The sequence below is a fragment of the Phacochoerus africanus genome, chromosome 10, assembly GCF_016906955.1.
Source record: "Phacochoerus africanus isolate WHEZ1 chromosome 10, ROS_Pafr_v1, whole genome shotgun sequence".
Lineage (NCBI taxonomy): Eukaryota > Metazoa > Chordata > Mammalia > Artiodactyla > Suidae > Phacochoerus > Phacochoerus africanus.
In genome coordinates this window covers 83,985,968-84,008,822 of record NC_062553.1, presented here as the reverse complement: position 1 = coordinate 84,008,822, position 22,855 = coordinate 83,985,968, and the positions used below count along the sequence as shown (strand labels likewise).

The 22,855-nt window shown below is 40.1% G+C and overlaps 1 pseudogene; it reads right to left on the bottom strand.

The window, feature by feature from the left end:
* Positions 1–17,429: 17,429 nt before the first annotated feature.
* On the bottom strand, positions 17,430–17,987 carry LOC125137974 (60S ribosomal protein L9-like; annotated as a pseudogene).
* Positions 17,988–22,855: the final 4,868 nt, after the last annotated feature.

Below are 22,855 nucleotides of genomic sequence, written 5' to 3'. Positions count from 1 at the left end.
GGTGGTCTCGATACAGAGGACGAGGACAAGTGTGTAATGTCTTCGGGCTGGATGGACAGTTCCCAGAATGTCTCTGAGCCTGGCCTTGGGAACTGGAAACTTGGTCGAGACCTAGGCCCTGGCATCTCAGCTATGTTCCCGGTTTGTGTAGCATCCAGCTGGAGCCGTAGAAAAGATACCATCTGCCCAGAATTCACCCCTTTTCCTGGAGTACCTTCCTCCCCTGCAGAGCTGGACTCACAGTAGATGATATTTTATTTTGACCATGGCTGGTAGACCCTGTGGAACAGCAGCGACCTGAGCCAAGCAGGGGCAATGCCAGATTCTTCCCCCCCCCCCGCCCCACCCCTCAAATACAGAACCTGGTTTGAGCTGGTTCTTTCCATCCAGGCCCCGAAGAGTCTACTTTTGGTGCCTTTTTTTCTGGATCCCCTGAGCCGCTTATTTATTTACTTATATTTTTGACTTCCGTTAGCAACCATGGATTCATTTTGCTTGAGATCATATAACGCTATTGGAATGGAAGAAGGCACACATTATCAGAGAGGAAAATAGCCTGACATTCAGAATTAAAGGAGATGCCATGTCTGGAACCTAGGATCCACAGAGTCAGCCCAGAGCGCTCTCTCTCTCTCTCTCTCTCTTTTTTATTTTTTATTTTTAGTTCCGTGAGTGAGGCATGCGGAAGTTCCCAAGCTAGGGGTTAAATCAGAGCTATAGCTGCCGGCCTATACCACAGCCATAGCAATACCAGATCTGAGCCTTGTCTGTGACCTACACCACAGCTCACAGCAATGCCGGATCCTGAACTCACTGATGGAGGCCAGGGATCGAACCCGAGTCCTCATGGACACTAATCAGGTTCGTTACCGCTGAGCCACGATGGGAACTCCCCAGCCTGGATCTTCCAAGCACAGCATCAGTATCTTTGTGGCATCTGTACCTTCGTGTTGGGAGAAGGCTGAGGATCCAGCCTGAGACACCACTCTTCTCTGTAGAAGCTGGGCTTCTGCTCTTGTCATTTCATCTTGAGGAAAAGCCTGAGGGGCTATATGCCGCTAGTGGGAGGCCAGCAGTGCCTTGAGAGCGTGGCTTGAGAGCAAGGGCAAGTTGGCTGTAACACATCCTTCAGCTTCTCCCACAAGGACTTGGTACACAGCCATTGCTCTGGGGAAGTGCCTTTCAGTCTTTCTAGCTCATGCTACTCATCCCGTCCAGCTTTCCTCAGTTTTAGTCAACCCAGAACACCTACGTGACTTTTACTTTCCGCTAATTGGTATTAAGACACAAAGAGGGAGTTCCCTGGTGGCCTGGCAGTTAAGGACTCAGTGTCGTCAGGTTCAGTCCCTGGCTGTAGAAATTCTGCATGCCATGGCAAGGCAAAAAAGAACGAAAAGAAAGCAAGGAAGGAAGGAAGGGAGGAAGGGAGAAGGAAAGAAAGAAAAAGAACATGAATATATGTCTTAAGAACGACCCAGCCCCATGACCGCCTACCACATGGTCCTGGGACCGACTGGATGTGTGAAGGGCTCGCTGCCAACAGGAAGGACCTGTCTCTGCCGGGCTAAACTCAAAGCAGGAAACTTAATTCATACGTTTAGAAAGTATTTCCCAAGGTGCTACCTTTCCTCCAATAATTGTGACAAAGATGCCTGGAAAGTCTCTTCTTTCTGCTTGTCCCTCGATTGCAAAATTCACCGAATAGTATTTGATACAGAGACAAAAAAGAGAACTTGTATTTTACCCTGTGATTGCAAAAGCCGTTAAGACAAATGAAGCCTCAGGAAACATTTTCCAGGCATAGCCTTCAGCAGATAGATGGCGAATGGATTCCTTGTGTAACATTTGAGGGTTTTGATGATGTGGGAACCATCCGTTTCTAGGTGTTTACAAAACATGGTTCCTCAGAATCTGATAACACTCTGCTTCTTTCTCTTCTCCAAGGGGCATAACCTTGTCCGGATGGACCAGGGCGACCATACAGCTCACAGAGGGCGGTTTGGGTAATTCTTGGTCCTGTCGTCAGCCACAGGCGGCCCTTGGGGGAGTGCTGAGCAGGCGTCTCTCCACACAGACCTCCTGCCAAGTTCACCACATACTCCTCTTGGATGGCACGGCTGCTGTGTCTGGGTGACCGTTTCCTTCTTAGAATCATCTGGCCGTTGGATACTAGGTATTGAAAACCATTCTCTGAATTCCCGTCATGGCACAGTGGAAATGAATCCGACTAGGAACCATGGGGTTGAGGATTCGATCTCTGGCCTCACTCAGTGGGGTAAGGATCCGGCGTTGCTATGAGCTGTGGTGTAGGTTGCAAACGCGGCTCGGATCCTGTGTTGCTGTGGCTGTGGTGTAGGCTGGCGGCTACAACTCCGATTAGACCCCTAGCCTGGGAACCTCCATATGCCGTGAAAGCGGCCCAAGAAATGGCATAAAGACAAAAAAAAAAAAAAAAAAGACAAGAAATTTCATCTTGAGACTTTTTTTTAATTTTTATTTTCAGGGCCACATCTGTGACAGAGGGAAGTTCCCAGGCTACGGTTTGAATCGGAGCTGCAGCTGAGGCCACAGCCACAGCAAAGGCAGATCCAAGCTGCGTCTGTGACCTACACCACAACTCACAGCAATGCTTGATCCTTAACCCATTTAGCAAGGCCAGGAATTGAACCCACATCCTCACAGAGACAATGTCAGGTCCTTAACCCAGTGAACCACATGGGAACTCTTTTTTTTTTTTTTCCTATTTGGCAGGACACAAGGAATTTTCCGGGCCAGGGATTGAACCCATGCTGTAGGTGCAACCTGCACCACAGCTGCAGCAATGCTAGATCCTTAACCCACGGTGCCACATGGCAACTTCTCTAAAACTTTATCCTAACGCTGCAAGAGTTCAAAGACTTAGCTCCAGGGATAATAGAAAAAAAAAAAAACAACCTAAATAGCCAGTAATAGACAAATGCCTAAAGAAAATATGATGAAATACTGTGATCACCAAAAATAATGTGTGGAGGGATATTTAATGCCATGGAAAGATGTTCATAATGTACTGTTAAAAAAATATGTCTTGTGAAAGAGTATATTAACAGTTTAGTGTACTGTAAAAAATACAAATTATAAAATAGTTGTCCTGTATGATATTTTTGTGAAGAATTACCTACTTTTGTGTGTTGCTAGGAATCTGTATATCTGTGAATAGAAATAAGACTGAAAAGAATACACTTCACGTACTGAGATTTTCTTCTCCTTTTGCTGCCATGAGAAAAAACATTTCCCTGTACTAATAAAGAGTTAGTTATTTCACCTAAAGAATGAGTAGAAAAATTGTAAAACAAATAGGCAATTCTTGACTTTGGAAGATCCCTTTTTTCTAAAAGGAAAACAAGACTGGTTCGTTTGTTCTCTGTTTTGATCACTAGAGGGCACCAAAGTCATAAAGATTATTAGTCATTTTTTTCTTTCCATTTTCATTCTGTCACAGAGGGAAGTTTCTGGCCTCTCCTGTTTAGCAGTTCTGAAGCATTTACTGGAAGACCTCTTGCTGCTTAGACTTAAGGAGAGTAAACTGTTTGGACTAGGTTTTTTTCCCTAACATTAAATATTCCCTGCAACAGACAGCCATCTATCTACGGGACTATTCAAAACAGATGGGTGTTTCTGGAGAATGTGATTTATTTTCTTCTCTGATACCAAAGGGCTTATTGGCTGATACCTGCTGAATGTGAGTTCTGAGCCATGTTGTTGAGACAGGACCACAGAACACCCAGAGGCAGCACACATCGTTTCAAATGAAACACCATGGACCATTTCAAGGAAAAAACGTTGTGCCTTTACTGGTAACATGTGTGGTGTCGGTGGGCTTCGATGAAGCGGAACACTCAAGAACACCCATGGCATCTTTTGAATAACAGATCTGACCACCTTTTCGCATGTTAACAATTCTGCATTTTTTTTGAGTTCAAGAGAAGCTCCAATCCCCAGCCCCTAAAATGACGGAGGGGCAGGGAAGATTCGGAAACTACACGGGAATCCTACCAACTCTCAAGGAACCTGTCTCATGCCAAGGGGTTCATCAAGCAGAGAAAGGAAGATATGATAAGAATGTCAATGGTCTTAGCATGTTCCCATTTCAGAAAGGCATAATTCATACTAAAAGATGAGGTTTCCGTAATTAAACAAGATGTAGTGTGTGGAAGGTGTGTGTTTGTTAGGAGTTGTATACCGTAGACAAAGATGCAATAAGTCTCTCATTTCTAATGTTGCAATTACCAAGAGAGAAAATTAGTTACCTGATCATGCAGATGAGTCTGTGTTGAAATCCATCCCCCTGGAAAAACTAAGCAAATCATTTTTTTTTTTTTTTTTCCGTTAGAACGTCTATTGCTTAGATACCTGACAAATCCAAGGTCAAGGCTTTGGTACAAGCCATAAACTAAGAGACTTCAAGCCAATATCAACGTGACACATTTTGCAGGCAAGCTGGTTCCTTATGTAGTGGACCTCATTGGACTTTGATCTTGGTTAACTTTGAAGTATCCAAGGTTCCCACTTTCCAAAAGTTTTTTTTTTTTTTTAAGTTAAATCAGACAGGCGGGCAAAGGAAATCTAAAGCTTAAAAGAAGTGAAAACAACGAGACACAGTCAGTTATATATTTTCACTACTTTGTTTAAAATAGCGTGTTGCTGTACTTAAAAGACTTCACATCATTGAGTTATTTATTAAGCCGTAAATAAAAGTCACATTTTCCACTGTATCTTAGGAGACACGTTTAAAAACAGGTTGTTTGGAACCTGTTGTATGATCTGTGTGAGAAGTTTAGTTAAATGCAAAACTACAGACAGCAGTTCACGATGCCATAGAAACTATTACCATGAAATAGCTGTGGACTTAAAGGAAATATTTATATAGAAATTCTAATATCAGAGCTCTTATATCTGAAAGCTCGTCTTTTATGGACTTTCACACACCACGTGTTCTAAAGGCTACTAGAAACTCGGGTTTACATTTGTATTTATGAAGTGATCCAGACCCTCATACCTCAAAATAGTCATTCATTTTATTTCTCTCTTATTATGCTTCGGATTTATGAGACAATTTTCCTTATTATCATCAGGTAAATTTCATTTAATAATGAAGTATATATACACAATCACACTTATACGTGCATTTGTGTGTGTGTGTGTGTATAAACTCATCCTTTGGCACAAAATCAGTTATGTGTTGTTTATAAAATTTGTCTTAGAGGGTATTAAGCGAGAAAATTTCTTTTTGAGAGATCTAAAAACTCAGCCCACCCAAGTTCCCTTTATCCCTTCTGTGATACCTCACTCACCTAGTCATCCTCTTTGGTCTAAATTACAAAGGGGCCTTCGGTCTGTTAAAGAAAACAAAAAATTTATGTTATACCAGGTCATTAGCAGAGTATATGGGGGACAGTTCATGTTACTAGTTCAGTCTTATGCCAGCAAGTAGCAAAAAAGAATGAGTTACCTTTTGGTCATCTAACAGGGCACCCTTCTCTTTTGGTCTGATCTTGTCAGGGTACAACTCTGATGTAGTTATTGGACGTATAAGCTGAAGAGTGTACATAAGAACTTGGTACAATTGAGTTATCCATGTGCGCAAGACACGTTTGGAAGTGAAATGAAAACGTCATATACCTAGAGGCAAGAGGCCTCATTCCTGGACATAGGAAGGAAAGCCAAGAGGGGATTAATGTACTTGTCTATAATTGAGAAGTTCAAGTTTAAGGGGAAAAAATTCCGAAGAAGAGAATTTAAAGGTATAATGGTGATATGCCTAAAGATGCCTAAGCCTCTCACTCATTCTTCTAGATAAAAATTGTTTATGGAATAAGATGTATGGTAGATACTAAGGCCCCCATGGCTTTGATTCTGTTCTTTGGGATGAAGCTGGGGACCACCTCAGTGGGCTGGGCTGTCAAAAACAGCGGAGGGGCAGGCACTGAATTTTGGGTTTCAAGACTCTCAGCTCGCTTTCTAAAGCTGTATGATGCTAGATAAGTTATTTAACCTCCCTGAACCTCAGTTGCATCATCTCTAAAGTGGAGATAATATGTGCCTTGCAGATTAATGGGGAATCTAAATATAAAACACTAACATGATGCCTGGCTGTGATAGATGCTAAAGAAAAGTTTTGTTTCCTTCCACTGAAAGTTGTTGTAGGGTTAAATGGCTGAATATTTGTAAAAGTGTTTTGTAAACTACAATGTGCTAATCACCTATCCGTCATGATTGTTACTTTTTTTGTCTTTTTCTTGCTATTTCTTTGGTCCGCTCCCGCGGCATATGGAAGTTCCCAGGCTAGGGGTCGAATCGGAGCCGTAGCCACCGGCCTACGCCAGAGCCACAGCAAGGCGGGATCCGAGCCGCGTCTGCAACCTACACCACAGCTCACGGCAACGCCGGATCGTTAACCCACTGAGCAAGGGCAGGGACGGAACCCGCAACCTCATGGTTCCTAGTCGGATTTGTTAACCACTGCGCCACGACAGGAACTCCCATGATTGTTACTTTTAACCTGTATTTAATATGCACTTCATTCTTTGGGGGAACTTCAACAAATGTGTGTGTGTGTGTGTGTGTGTGTGTGTGTGTGTGTATTGATATAGGAATTCTACCAGATAATCCAAAGCCAGATTTCAGAGAGTATTCATTTCCTCCCAGGAAGGATCATAGAATGATGTAACAAGGAACTAACTTTATTATTTGGAATAACTGCCATCACTTGTCTTCTGAACACCAAAATTCTTCAAATGTAGGTAAGAAAATGCGTAAAGTGGGAGTAAGAGGATGAAGAAAACTGGGGCAGTGGAACATTCTCCCATAGGGTAACTGAATATGGCCTATGATGCTAATTACTTTAAGGAATGGAAAACATTTTTTTTTTTTTTAATGCTCCATCTGTGACATGTAAAAGTTCCCAGGCTAGAGATTGAATCAGAACTGTGACTGCTGTCACAGAAACACAGGATTTGAGCCGCATCTTCGACCTACACCACAGCTCATGGCAATGCTGGATTCTTAACCCACTGAGCGAGGCCAGGGCTTGAACCCGAATTTTCGGGGATACTAGTCAGGTTCGTAACCTGCTGAGCCACAACAGGAACTCTGAAAACCATTTTAAAATGCAATTTAGGAGTTTTGCACAGCAAAGAAACCATCAACAACACGAAAAGACAGCCTACAGAATGGGAGAAAATATTTGCAAATGAAGCAACTGACAAAATATAATATACCTCCTGCAGTTCAATATCAAATAAACAGACAACCCAATCAAAAAATGCGCAAAAGATCTAAATAGACATTTCTCCCAAAAAGACTTACCGATGACCAAAATTCACACAAAAAGTGCTCAATATCTGTAATTATTAGAAAAATGTAAATCAAAATGTAAATCAATTAGGTACCACCTACATCAGCCAGAATGGCCATCCTCAAAAAGTCTATAAACAATAAATGCTGAAGAGGGTGCAGAGAACTGGGAACCTTCTTAAACTGTTAGCGGGAATGTAAATTGGTACAACCACTATAGAAAACAGTATGGAGGTTCTCAAGAAACTAAGAATAGAACTACCATATGATCCAGCAATCCCACTCCTGGGCATCTATCTGGAGAAAACCATAATTCAAAAAGAAACAACATCCCAATATTCACTGCAGCACTATTTACAATAGCCATGACATGGAAGCAATCTAAATGTCCATAGACTCAGGAATTGATAAAGAGGTGGTACATATATAAAATGGAATATTACTTAGCCATTAAAAAGAATGAAGTAATGCCATTTGCACCAACATGGATGGACCTAGAGATTATCATACTAAGTGAAATTAGTCACACAGTGAAAGACAAACATCATATGATATCACTTATGTATGGAATTTTAAAAAAGGATAGAAACGAACTTATTTGCAGAACAGAAACAGACTCACAGACTTTGAAAAATGTATGATTACCAAAGGGGACACGTTGTGGGGTGGGAGGGATGGACTGGGGGCTTGAGATTGGCATATGCACACTAAAGCATATGGAATTATGGGCCAACAGGGACCTGCTGTATAGCACAGAGAACTCTTCCCAATTTTCTGGGATAATCTATATGGAAAAGAATCTGAGAGAATGGATGTGTGTAAATGTATAACTGAATCACTTTGTTGTACAACAGAGATTATCACAACCTGTAAATCAACTATACTTCAGTACAACTTAAAAAATGAAGGGAAAAAATGTAGTGTAGGAGTTCCCACTGTGACTCAATGGGATTGGTGGCATCTCTGCTGTGCTGGGATAGAGGTTTGATCCCCGGCAGGCACATGGGTTGAGGACTCAGTGTTGTCACAGAGGCAGCACAGATTGAAATGCTGCTGTGATCTGATCCCTGGCCTGGGAACTCCATATGCCGTGAGTGTGGCCAAAAAGATAAAATACAATAAAATGTAGTTTATTTTGAAAGACATTTATTTGACATCTACAGTTACGCAGATATCACTAAATAGGTCTGGAAAAGGTTGACTTGTGTTCAAGAGAGACTTTCTAGGAATAGGAGGTTATTCTGGAAGTCCCTGTGTGTAGGAAAAGCTTACGTTGTGCAGACAAAGTCATGAGTCCATCCTGGCAAAAGCTGACGCCACTTGAGACTCTGAGGGTGCAGTGCCCTGGGAGAAATATTGCCGAATACCCCTGAGGGGGCACTAAAAATAGCCATTGAGTGTAAGTCGCTGTGAGCAGGAAGCAATTGGAATTCATTAAATATAAGTTAATACTCTGTGGGGATGTTTCTTCATAAATCAGGGTCGTCAGGTTCAGTGCCTTGTTCAAAGTTTTAGAAGATATCATAGAAGAATCAAGGGCATGAGTCAACTTGATACGGAATTATCAAGCAACAAGTCACAGGAGAAGAGACAGCATCAAAGCAGAGAGAACTTGCTTTGAGTTAAGGCAGCCTGTGACTGCCCCTTACTTTGTGAGTTTGGTCGACTTTCTCAAGTACAAGCTTCAAGGTTTGCATTTCGAATATGGAAATAATAATAATAACAAATGCCTTGGAGCACTGGTGTGAGGATGAAACGAGACAATGTGTACACAGATTTTAGCCCTGTGTCCAGCAAATAATAAGTAGCTCTGGCTCTGAATAATATTATTAATAAAAGAGAGACAAAAATACTCTATCATGGGGCTAGGGGCCTCCAATCAAGGGCCCTTTGTGGAAGTATCTGAGGAATGCAGGGGCTGTCTTAAAGAATGTTCTGTGCTAATTTTAACTGAAAGTGAAAAATGACTGCTTAGATAACAAGAACCAAACAAAATAGGGATCTTATTCTAATATGTCCTTTGAATGTCTCTTCAAATAAGAGTTACATTAGACTAAGTAGAAACAGCCTCATCCTAGAAGATGCATCTCTTAAACCATGGAAATGTCTTTGTGCCCATAGAAATTAATGCATGTATTTGTTTTTAGCTCTGGAGAAGGCATCATTTAAAATATTATTATTATACACTGGTCAGTTAAAGGAGCTACAATAAAAATGCTAGCGTCTAGTAAATATCCATAAAATAATTCAAACGTGCACTTGATCTGAATTTAGTTCTTTCTGGTCACTTTGGCCAACAAAATAAATAGCCCAGAATTGACATGGGGTTTCTACCAGATAATTCAAAGCCAAATTTAATACTGTATTCATTTTTTGCTGCATGAAAAATTTTATAATCTTTAACTAATATTAACTATATTATTTGGAACAACTACCATTATTCTTTGTCTGAACATCAAAATGCTTCAGTGTAGATAAGTGTTGAAAGGCAGGGGGAAAATGATGCATCATTTCAATGTGTTACCTTTCTTCATTGTGTATTCGTTGGCACTGCCTCCAGTCTGTGCCCAAATTGGTTGTGAAATCTACCTGGAGGCCTGGGGGAGATTTCCTAAAGGAAGGCAAAACACAACCCCAACTAGAGTGAATGGCCTGAGGGAGGTAGGAAAAGAAATGATTCTCACTTGGGGCAGATTTTGTCTTTACACTGATGAGCTTTGCATCTGCAATCCCACAATCCTCTTGGATTATCCATTGACGTGGTCATTAAAGGCCATGCCTTGCTACTGTCAGCAGGTATAATTTGTCCAGGTGTTTTTTTGCATGGAAATTAGTACAGCCTTTGGTACATAAAATATTATCATTATAGTGTTCAAAAATACAGTCATAAAAGTTGAAGATAAGGATAAGAGATTGTAACTGAATAAAATGAAATTATCATCAGAGCTTCCAAGAGTCAAAAATTCATTATCACAACCTGGAGCCATGGCCAAGAGAAGATTGAAAATCAAAATGGGAAGAAGAATCTGAGAGAGAGTTGAAGAAGATTTACACTAAGGCTGTAGTAGGGGGCTAGAAAGGAGAGGGAGGTGTAAAGATAAGAGGTAGATTGTATGTGAGGTAGAGGGAACAGTATAAGATGACTCTCCAGTTTCTGGATTGGTGGACTGTGAGGATGGTGGAGCTGTGCCCAGAGATGAGAAAAAAAACAGGTATGATGGGAAAGATAAGGTGTTTGCATTGGAAAGTTGAATCATTTGATACAACCAAAGTGCAAATGGATATTAAAATCTAATTTTCTAGAATAGCACTTAAAATAAAAGGCAATCCCATATAAAGCTAAGTTATATATCAAGAACATTTGGTGCTACCATCAGGTACATTTCAGTCACATCACAGATCTGCCTTCTGTGAGTCAATAGAACTTAAATTGATGAGATTACTCAGAATGGCCATCATTAATAAGTCCACAAATAACAAATACTAGAGGGGGTGTGGAGAAAAGGGAACCCTCCTGCACTGTTGGTGGGAATGTAAACTGGTACAACCACTATGGAGAACAGTATGGAGGTACCTTAGAAATCTATACATGGAACTACCATATGACCCAGCAGTCCCACTCTTGGGCATATATCTGGACAAAACTTTCCTTAAAAAAGACACATGCACCTGCATGTTCATGGCAGCACCATTCACAATAGCCAAGACATGGAAACAACCCAAATGATCATTACAGATGATTGGATTAGGAAGATGTGGTATATATACATAATGGAATACTACTCAGACATTAAAAAGAACAAAATAATGCCATTTGCAGCAACATGAATGGAACTAGAGATTCTCATACTGAGTGAAGTAAATCAGAAAGAGAAAGACAAATACCATATCACCTATATCTGGAATCTAATATATGGCGCAAATGAACCTTTCCACAGAAAAGAAAATCATGGACTTGGAGAATAGACTGTGGTTGCCAAGGGGAAGGGAGATGGAGTGGGATTGATTGGGAGCTTGGGATTAATAGATGCAAACTATTGCCTTTGGAATGGATTAGCAATGAGATCCTGCTGTGTAGCACAGGGAACTATGTCTAGTCACTTATGATGGAGCATGATAACATGAGAAAAAAAGAATGTATACATGTATGTGTAACTGGATCACCGTGCTATGCAGTAGAAAAAAAAATCGTATTGGGGAAATAACAATTTAAAAAAATAAATAAATTGATGAGTCTACTGACTAGTACAATAAATTTGGAAAATAATATAAAAATACCAAAAGCCTTGAAAATATGGATTTTTTATTAATAATTTTATTTCTAAGAGTATGTCCTAAGAAACTAATCCCAGATACAACATGCAAAAAGATATATCCTGCAGAGTGTCTGCTGTGGTACAGTAGGTTAAGAATTCGACTGCAGTGGCTCACATCTCTGTGGAGGCATGGGTTTGATCCCTGGGCTGGTGCACTGGGATAAGAATTTGGTGAGTCACACCTATGGCTTGGATTCAATCCCTGGCCAAGGAACTTCTGTATGCTGTGGCTGTGAAATTAAAAAAAAAAAAAAAAAAAAAAGTTGCAATAAATAAAGGAACCAAAAATTGAGATTAACCTGAAAATTCGAAAATAGAGTAGTAAATTAAGACACGATACATCTATAAGGAAGAATATTAGTTAGCCATTACAAATAGTTTTCTTGGAGTTCCCTGGTGGCCTAGCAGGGTTAAGGATCCGGTCTTGTTACTGCTGTGGCTGTGGTTACTGCTGTGGCATGGGTTTGATCCCTGGCCTTAGAACTTCCATATGCCGCAGGCACAGTCAAAAAAAAAAAAAAAAAAGTTTCCTTGAGGACTCTAAAACTGGATGTGTTTGTTTTCTCTTGCAACACAACAAATCTCACCAAAACTTATCAGCTTATAACAGCGAACTTGTATTACCTCATCCACTTTCCCAGGATGGGCTGGGAAGTGGCTTAACGGCTGGTTCTGGCTCAGGGTACCTCCTGAAATTTCAGTTGGGCTGTTGAGCAGAGCTGCCGTTTTCGCAAGGCTTGACTGGGGCGGGAGAAGCCATTTCCCAGCTCATCAATGTGGCTGGTTATTAGGAGGCTTTGTGACAGTTGGCTGGGGGCTCCAGTTCCTCACCTGTCTGTAGGTGTTCACAATGTGGCAGCTTGACGCCTCAGAGTAAGAGGGGAGAGAGAGAAAGGGAGAGAGATGGCGAGAGACAGCCCGCCCAGTATGAAAGCTGAAGTGACACTCCTTCACTTCTGCCCCATGCTGTTGACACAGGCCTATCTGGGGGCGGTGAGAGGGGATTTCATAAGGGTGTGTGTAGAAGGAGGTTAGGATCAGTGAGGAACATTTTGGAAACTGGCTACCACAGTTGGACATGCTAATGATGAGCAAAATAAAGAATGTTAGAGAGACCTTAAGTATTCAAAAAATGAGAGCAAGTCAATAATGTGACGATATTAGAATATTAACTATGTATGTCTGTGTTGCAAGACTACAATAGTTTTTTAAATTTTCTTTAGAGTCTGATATCATGACATTTTGATAATTAGCACGTGTTGTATTCATTATAATCTTCATAAAGGCCAAAGAATCTCAGAAAATGTATTGAGCTTTTAATGTGGATTATTTTTATGCTGACTCAAAGTTGTTCCAATGAAACTCAAGTCATTTACTAAAAAAAATTCATGTATTCTATTAAATTAATACAATTAGTTAAGCTTAAGATCAAGAGATTATACTTTGATTTCTTTTTGAACATCTCCATATATTTCCTAAAGTAAGCGTTTTGTAGAAATTCAAAAGTAATATCTGGCTCCCAGGTTGATGGCCATTAAGACATTTTTGCATGTTATGTATAACTGATTCACTTTGCTGTATACCTGAAACTAACACAACCTTGGAAGTCAACTGTACTCCAATACACTTTTTAAAATTTATTTTTACTTTTTAATTTTTTTTGTCTTTTTATGGCCGCACCAATGGCATATGGAGGTTCCCACGCTAGGGGTCTATGCAGAGCTGTAGCCGCCAGCCTATGCCAGAGCCACAGAAATGTGGGATCCGAGCCACATCTGCGACCTACACCACAGCTCATGGCAACGCCAGATCCCCAACCCACTGAGCGAGGCCAGGGATCAAACTCGCAATCTCCTGGTTCCTAGTTGGATTCGTTTCCGCTGTAACATGATGGGAACTCCCCAATAAATTTTTTTAATACGATTTTGCTTTTCAGTTTTCCCATTTTTTCAAACGCATTATATGCCTAAGCTATAAAATCTCTAAGGCAACTTCTAATTCTAAAATTTATTGATTTTTAGCAGCTATTTGTTAAAAACTTGTTAAGTACAAGCCACAAACATTTCTTACCCAACTGTACTGCAGTCCAAGATTCAGGAGGAATTTGAAGGTATTTTTTTGGAAAGAAAAGTTGATGCAAAATTTTTTTTTTTTTTTACTTGCACCATGAAATCTAGGCTTTGCCCCAACACACCAGAGGTTGGCATTAGGAGATGTAAAGAAATACAGAAGTTTTCTGCAGGATTTACAGAGTTTCATTAGCTTTCTACGTGGACTTATTTAGTCCTGAGAAGTGCCTATGGATGCCCAAACAAATGTCTTTCCTGGTGTTTTAGTATTTACTGGTATTTCCTTCTGCAGGATATCCGCTCTGCTTGTCTTCCCGCTTGAGAGAGTGCAGATGTTCCTGAAAGCATCTTTGCAAGGATTTACTTGAAGCAAGATGCTGAGAGAAGGGGCAAAGCTCAGAGGGAGGTGTTGGGGCTAGAGAGGAAGGCAGCTGGGCAGAGCTTTCCAGGCTACGGTCACAGAAGCTTTTCTCTAGGAAATGACTGCACTTCTCTTTCATGGGGATAGTCTCTTGCTGTTATAGAGGCCAGAGGGCCAGAGATGTCCTAGTACAAATTTTCCAAATCCAAGTATCCCCATTATGGTGACCCTCTTAGATGTTCTGTTTGTCTCATTGAGGTCCTGAGATTTCAAGTCAATGTGTTTCCATTGGTGAGTGTTCTAAAAAATTACTAACAACGTTTCTATGTCTGAGACACAGGAGTCCTGGAGACAGAACAGGCAAGTCCTAGCAAAAAGGAAGATCTGATTTGACTCCCAGCAAGTCCAATGAATGAGTGGTTACAAAATCTAGTCAAAGGAACTCTATGAATGCATCTTAAAGGGCTACTCATATGATAAAGCTCCTGCCCCTGAGAAAAAGAGATTCACAGCCAGGACTCTAGGGTGTAGGTGACCTCAGGTGACCACAAGTAGAAAAAAATAGTTAACTGTTTAATAACCTGTGGTGTATTGTGAAACTAACAAGGTTCTTGCTTGAAGATGGAAAGCACTAAGATCTGCCCCAGGGAGCTTCGGACTTGCTGGTTGGGGGAAAATATATTAAAGATATTGCTCGCAAATGACTGCGTCAATGAGACAAATTTAGTGTGTACCTGTGATTATAAACACATTCTAATAGAAAGGGATATTCTCAAATTGGCATTTAAAGCAAAGCATGCAAAGTAATTCAGACTGTAGTTTGTGGGCTAATCCACCTCTGTTCCAGTGGAAGCATAGTAGGGCTTCTAGATATGGATGTGTTTGTGCTAAACCAGACCAAATCAGTGTGACAATGAATGCAGACACTTCTTGGCCAAGGTCAAGTCACAAGGCAGACAGAGAATCCATAAAGATGAGTCTTTGAGAAAAAAAAATCAGCAACACTGGTCTGATCTTTTCCCAACACTTTTCCAAAGGCCAACAGCCTGCCCCAGAGCTGAAATGAAATGAATGAATAATGAACACAGGTAGAATATGATGGGCAGGAAACCCACTTAGAAGTTCAAACTCACACTGTGGGGCATGGCCATGAACTTCTGCCTTCTCTCAACCAAATCCATATATATATGAACATGGCATGGATTGTAAAGGCAGGGTCCACAGATGGATGGATACCTATCCTAATGTCCATCTCCTTTTAGAGTGACGGCTATTCTTCCCTTCTCATTTTTTTTGTCTTTTTGCCTTTTCTAGGGCCACTCCCGTGGCATATGGAGGTTCCCAGGCTAGAGGTCTAATCAGAGCTATAGCCGCTGGCCTACGCCAGAGCCACAGCAATATGGGATCCAAGCCACCTCTGCGACCTACACCACAGCTCATGGCAACACCGGATCCTTAACCCACCTGAGTGGGTTAAGGCCAGGGATTGAACCGGCAACCTCATGGTTCCTAGTCAGATTTGTTAACCATTGCACCACGACGGGAACTCCATTTCCTTCTCATCTTCATCACTGTGAAGCAAGTCCAGTTCTCTGAGATAAGAAAAGAATTTCAGAACTGATGAAATAGATAAGGCGTGAAAGTTGCCCAGCTTGAGGAAGAAATGAAAAAGGGAAAAGAAATTATCTCCCACATATCACCCCAGGACTAGGTATAAAAATAGGAGTAATTAATTTTTAATGCATTGGAGTTCCTGCTCCGGCTCAGTGGGTTAAGAACCCGACATAGATGGAAGTTCCCATTGTGGCTCAGTGGCAAGGAGCCCAACTAGTATCCATGAGGATGCAGGTTCAATCCCTGCCTCACTCAGTGGGTTAAGGATCTGTGTTGCTGTGAGCTGTGGTGTAATTTGCAAATGTGGTTCAGATACTGCATTGCTATGGCCGTGGTACAGGCCGGTAGCTGTGGGTCCAATTTGACCCCTAGCCTGGGAACTTCCATATGCCGCAAGTGGGGCCCTAAAAGAAAAAATAAATAAATAAAAATAAAGAAGACACCGGCATAGAGTCCCTGAAGATTTGGGTTCAATCCCTGTCCTTGCTCAGAGGATTAAGGATGCAGCATTGCCACAAGCTGCGTCATAGGTGGCAGATGCAGCTCAGGTCTGGTGTTGCTGTGGTTATGGTGTAGGCCTGCAATTGCAGCTCGGATTCGACCCCTAGCCCAGAACTTCATATGCCACAGGTGCAGCTGTAAAGAGGAAAAAAAAATTTTTTAATGCATGCTTTCAAAGTGTAGTGCAGCAGGAATAACTTAGGTGCATTATATCTTATATAGCTCATAATAATGCAATGAGATAGAGGGGTCTCCTCATTTTGCTAATGAAAAAAATCAGAAGATCAATTATGTTAATGATTTGCGAAAACATAATACCAGCTATACATAGCAGACTCTATTTTTGGACCATGTCATTTTCCTCTAAAGTCCAGACTCCTTCTACTCCTCAATGCTTCTTTCCTAAGCAGCATCAATACATTGCATAAATCAACCCAAGCAGCACTGCTGAGGTGGAACTGGCTCTTTCTGTTCCCTGGGAAGGTCAAGTTTGCTTTTCCTTATGGGACTTGCTTTTCCCTCAGGTGTCCTAAGGAGCCATTTTCTCACTCTATTCTGTTCTCTGCTCAGCTGTCACCTCCCTGGAAACATCTCCTCTTCTGTCATTTCAATCACTTTACTCTCCTAACTTTTCTTCCAAGAACTTATCCCAACGTGACATTATGCATCTCTTTGAGTGTTTGCTTAATTTTGACTCTTAGATTAGAGTGTACGCTTCATGAAGGCATACATTTGTTTTGTTTACTGCTATATCCATAGAACCTAGATCTGGAATTTAAGAGAAGTTCTATACATACTTGCCAATGAATTAATAAGTGTATTGTCATGAATATTTCTTTACAGGAGAAAAAAATCAGGATCAACCACAAATCTTATTCCAACCTCTATCCTTCCCTAATCCACTTTTCCTTCCATATTTAAATGAAAACCAAGTCTTAGTTTATGCTTCACCTGCCTGATGGTAAAATTTACTACCAGTGTAGGTGTAGACAGCTGTGGTACAGATGGCGTCGTGTCCTCCAAAGTCCATGTTTCCTCTTCTGAATGAGGCATCATTGCTAAGAGGAGGTGGCTCAGCAGAGAGCTACCCTTCCCAAAACCTCCTTGCATCTTAGAGCATCCTTATAATTAGTTTTTTTTTTAATCAATAGCTTTTTATCGTATCTTAAAATATCACAAATGAGTCTGAGGAATCATCTGGCATCTTTTTGATTCTGGAGACAAACAACTCAGATCTCACTCATCAGCCTGATGAACTGTTCCCTTTTCAGAAACTTAGATACCATCCAAAAATTTTCCAATATCCTTGTTCTCAGCTGTTGTGGCTTGCTGAATCAAAGCAGCTGAATTTGATACAAGTTCAATGTCATTTCCTTCAAGAATCAACTCATCTTTCTGGGCTGGAGATATTGAACAAGCAACCCCTGGCCTCATCTGAACGCTGTGAATGTATTTTTCACCCCCAAAATATTGGATTTCAACAAGAGAATCATCCTCCTGAATAAGGACGCTGATGGGGAAGTGAGCATACACAGACCTCATCTGTAACGGAAGCCGAAGCCCAGTGTTACATCCTTGATCGTGTTCTGTATATGACTACAAATAGTGTGAACAGCAGTCAGTTCCTTTCTATTTCCCCATCATTTGTCAACCCAGAGCCTCTTCTTTTTCTTTCCAAGGAGATTGAGTTCTCCATTGATGTGGTCAAAGTCCATAATAGCTGTGCATCCTTTTAGAGGGATGTGGACAATTTTCTGAAATGTCGACAGTCTCATTTCTGAGAATGGTCTTCATTCTCTTAGTAGATGCAGCAAAGAGAGCCAATTAGTGTTCAGTGATGGAATCTGAACAGAATTTGTTTCAGAGTTGGCTTTTTAAGTAGCACTTATGCCTTCTACATGCTTCCCTTTCCTCCAGCTCAGGGTGGCTAGAAGTTCTTAGGGTGGAGGACCCAAAAGGTGGAAGGAGTCGGGACCTCGGAATCACCATGTGGAGGAAATCACCCACTACCCCAGGTAGAACCCCAACATTTCAAATGAATGAAAAGAAACCTCTGTTAGATTAAGCCACTGCCAGTTTAGGGTGGGCTTCAATATCTGTGTTCCTTCTATTTGTAAATGGCCGAGTAACATTTCAGGTGACAAGAATTCGGTGGAAATCTTGACACAATCTTGCATTTTGGACTAGAAGAAATGTCAAAGATACTTCTTGTTTTTCTAATTGTTAATGTCTAGTTTCACAGTGCTCTTAAAAGAGGAATCTCCTAAAAGAAATCAATATGACTTTTTTGTCTTTGTGGTATATGAAACTGGTCCCTGGTAGTCTGCTCAAAAAAGCCAAGTGAGAAAGATTTGTGGGAAAGACTTTTACAGGTAGTAAGAAATCTCTAATAAGGCCAAACTGAGTCTTGTCTCCATGATATTACATCTTCTGCTCTCAGGGATCAAAGAACTTATGAGTGGCTTTCCCAGAAATGTGATTGAATACACTGGACTCAGCTGTTTGCGATACCCCCTGAAACTGGGCTGTCAGGTTAAATAGAGATATAGCGTAGTCATTGCTCTGCACAATTTGTTTCGCCTCTACTTCTGTTATAAACCTTGAAAAGGAGTGTTTTAATTTACTGATAGTCATGCCTTGCCTTTCATGGAAAGGAATTTTTACTTAATTTTGTGCCCGATTAAGTATGTCCATTGAGATTCTCTGTGTTCAGGTGTGGAGGGCTTTTTACAGAACAGCGGTGTTCTTGTCTCCTTATCAAGCTGTAGAGGAAGGCAGAAATATTTGTAATGCAACCCTGCTTCCTCTCTGTCATATCGCTCACACAAGGCTTAACCTTCACTTCCTCCCTGACTTGAAGCAGCAGCTAGTAAATAATTACACTTATCTACAGAGGATATCTGGTATAACATTGTTTCCCAGAACTGGGCAAAATTTTTTTAATGCTGTTCTTTTATTAAGTAAGTAAACAAAATAAAGGAAGGAAGAAGGGATGGAAAGAAGCAGGTTAGAGAAGAATTGAACCAGAAGTACACTGATTTTGTCAGCCATGGGGTTCATCCGTCATGATTATTACTTTGACAATACAGAAGACATATCACAACTGTTTTTCTAACAACATGAGTGGAAGAGACAAAGCTATTTTTAAAACGTCTAATTGACATAAAATACATACACTGCAGTGTGTATTTATCTTAAGCATACACCTTGATGAATTTTTCACAAACTGAACAGACTTGTGAAACTAGCACCCAGACCAAAAACAAACATAACCAGCACCCTATAAACCCTCTCACGTTCCCTTCTAGTGGTAAGATTAATCACTATCCTGAATTCTAACAGCATAGGTTACTTTTCCTTCTTTTTGCAACTCATGCAAATGGAATCATACAGTGGGTATTTTTTTGTATGTGACATCTCTGCTGATTTTTTTTTTTTTTTTGGCAAGAGTTACTCTATTGTTGCCTATACCTGTAGACCATTCATTCTCAATGCTGTATAAAATTCCATTGAGTAAATATGTCACAATTTATTTATACATTCTGCTGCTGATAGACATCTGGATAATATCCAGTTTGGTTTGAGGCTATTGCACATAGCATTGCTATGAACATTCCAGTTAAGACTTTTGGCAAATTCAAGTATGTATTTTTGCTATATATATATATATATATATATATATATATATATATATATATATGCAGAGAGAGAGAGAGAGAGAGGAGCTGCTAAACAATTTTACAAGGTGGTATTTAAAGATTTGAGTTGCTTCTATTTTTGCCAATGTTTGGAATTTTATGTCTTTATTATTTTAGTCAGTCTGTTGTGTGTTTAGTGGTATTATAATAATTTGTATTTTCTTGGTTATGAATGAACCAAGTATATGTGAGTGTATTTTCTGTATCGAATGACCACTTCGATATCCTCTTTATGAAATACCCATTAGAGTCTTTTAACCCACATCGCCACCGAGTTGTCTGCATCTTTCTTATTGATTTGTCTGCATCTTTCTTGTTGATTTGTAAGAGTTCTTTATGTGCTTTAGATAATTATCTTTTCCTACCCTATGGATTGCCATTTTATTCTCTTAATGTTGTCCTCTGATGAACAAAAGTTCTTAATTTTATTTTATTAAAACATTTTTATTGAAGTGTAGTTGATTTACAATATTATATTAATTTCAGATGTATATTCATTCAGTATTTTTTAGATTTTCCATTAAAAAATTATTACACAATCATAGCTGTAATTCCCTGTATTTTACGATATATCCTTACTGCTTGTCATATGCATGGTACCTCTTAATCACATTTCCCTATTTTACCCCTCCTCCTCCCCTTTCCCCGCTGGTAACTACTAGTTTGTTTTCTGTACCTGTGAGTCTGTTTCTGCTTTGCTAGGGAGATTCATTTGTTTTATTTTTAAAATTCCACCTATAAGTGATAACATACAGTATTTGTCTTTTCTGACTTATTTCACTAAGAATAATATTTTCTAGGTCCATCCATGTCACTGCAAATGGCAGAATTTCATTCTTTCTATGGCTAAGTAGTATCTCATTTTATATATATATATAATATATATATATATATCTCACTCCTTATTTATCCATTTATCTGTCAATGCTTCCATATCTTGACTAGCATAAATAATGCTGCTGTGAACATTGGGGTTCTTGTATTTTTTGGAATAAGTGTTTTTATTTTTCTAGATATATACCCAGGCTTGGAATTGCTGGATCATAGGGTTGTTCTATTTTGAGTTTTTGAGGACCCTCCATACTGCTTTCAGTGGTGGCTACACCAGTTTACCTTCCACCAACAGTGTATGAGCAGCTTCTTTTCTCCACACCCTTGCCAGCATTTGTTATGTCTGGACTTTTTGATGATAGCTATTCTGACAGGTGTCAGGTGATGACCTCATTGTGGTTTTGATTTGCATTTCTCTAAGAATTAGCATTGTTGAGCACCTTTTCATGTGCCTGTTGGCCATCTGTATCTATTCAGATGTTCTGCCCATTTTTCGATTGGGTTGTTTGGGGTTTTTTTTTTATATTAAGGTGCAGGAATAAATTATTGTCATATTATTAAATATTTTATAACCTCAAGATGCTGTTTTCTGGTAGACCAGCTTTAGGATGAATGCTGACTCTTTCACGGTCTGGGCAGTGTTTAAGCAGAGGACGTGGTTTCTAAAAGCCTTTGTCTGATGTCAAGGATCAAGCGGCTGGAGTGATCCTCACTTTGAAAGTCCCCAGGTCCATCCTCCAAGGATGCTGCCTCCTCTCGTCCCTGAAGAGAGGGCCAAATACCCTAAATACTCTTTGTGCCCTTTTTATGTCACAGTTAATGACAGTAAAATGTTGTTATACATAAAGGGCTGGGAAAAACAGATAAACAAAATTGTCACAGGAAATACCCCCAAGAATCACACAGGAGTGAAAAACAAGAGATATCGCAACGTTACACTTCCAGATGTGGAACGATGTGTTTTATGAACCATTAGGTGTTTGTATATTTGGCTACATCATCAGCGACCCAAGCGTAGATCCAGTTTTATTCATCTTTATTGGCCTTCATGCTTCCTAGCGTATCACTGCACGTGTAGCACACGAAGAGTTTATACCTGTGGACTTTGATTTTCAGAAGTGTAAAGTGTGTCTTCACAGATGTTGTCTCTTGTTTTTCATTTTCTATGTATTTGGAAATTGGAAAAATGGATCTTTTAGTAGTAGCCTTTTCTCTCCAGATACGTTCTTTTCCTTTAAAAACAAGTGGCAAAAAGAAAGGAAAACGAACTCAAAACATTAACAAGTTTAAAGCACCAAATCTCTCCTCTAGGAATGTGTGTAAACAGATAACTTAAGGCCGGCCTCCTCTAAATTTTTTTTAATGGGTTAAATTCTCTCTAAATGGAATCTTGTTTTATTTTGAAATGCAAATATTTTTTAAAAGGATACATGGTAAGCAACTGGAAAATTGGTTTTAAGCACATGTGATATAAGATTTCAAAAATGTTTAGGATCATGGTGTTATTTCCATGACTATGAGATTTCATAAACACTTCGAATAGCAACTCTTCATTGTTCAGGATGCTTCTGCATAACTGAGGTGACTCATAAAACACAAAGGCATTTTTTTTTCTCTCCATGACTCTAGATAGCTATGTTCTGTTGTGGTTTAAATGAAGGTTTTACACACAGGCAAAATGTGAAATGTTCCTCTTAGGGTGCATATCTGCTATTGGTGCCTATGGAGCCAGCAATGTTTAATCCCAGCTAACCTGCAGCCAAGCCCTAGGGAGACAAACTGAGAGCACAAGCAAAATCAATTATTTTTCTCATGCTTCCTTTAGAAGACTTCCTCTCCCTCTACTGAATTAGCAGACATTTCATTGCCTCTTCGGCTTCGTACAATATTAATTCTGTTGACTTATCCTTAACATACAGTGGAATTAAAACTATAGAGGAAAATCTTTTTTTCTTATTAGACTGCTGAAAACAAAACAACAACAAAAAAAAACCACCCTCTCATATTCTGTGATATCTGTTTCTAATTTGTCATTGGAGAAAGGAATGCCAAATAGTTGCCTGGTTTCCCCCTTCAGACACTCAGAACCCCACCAAACTGCAGTCAAACCAAGATGCACACCCCCAGCTTGAG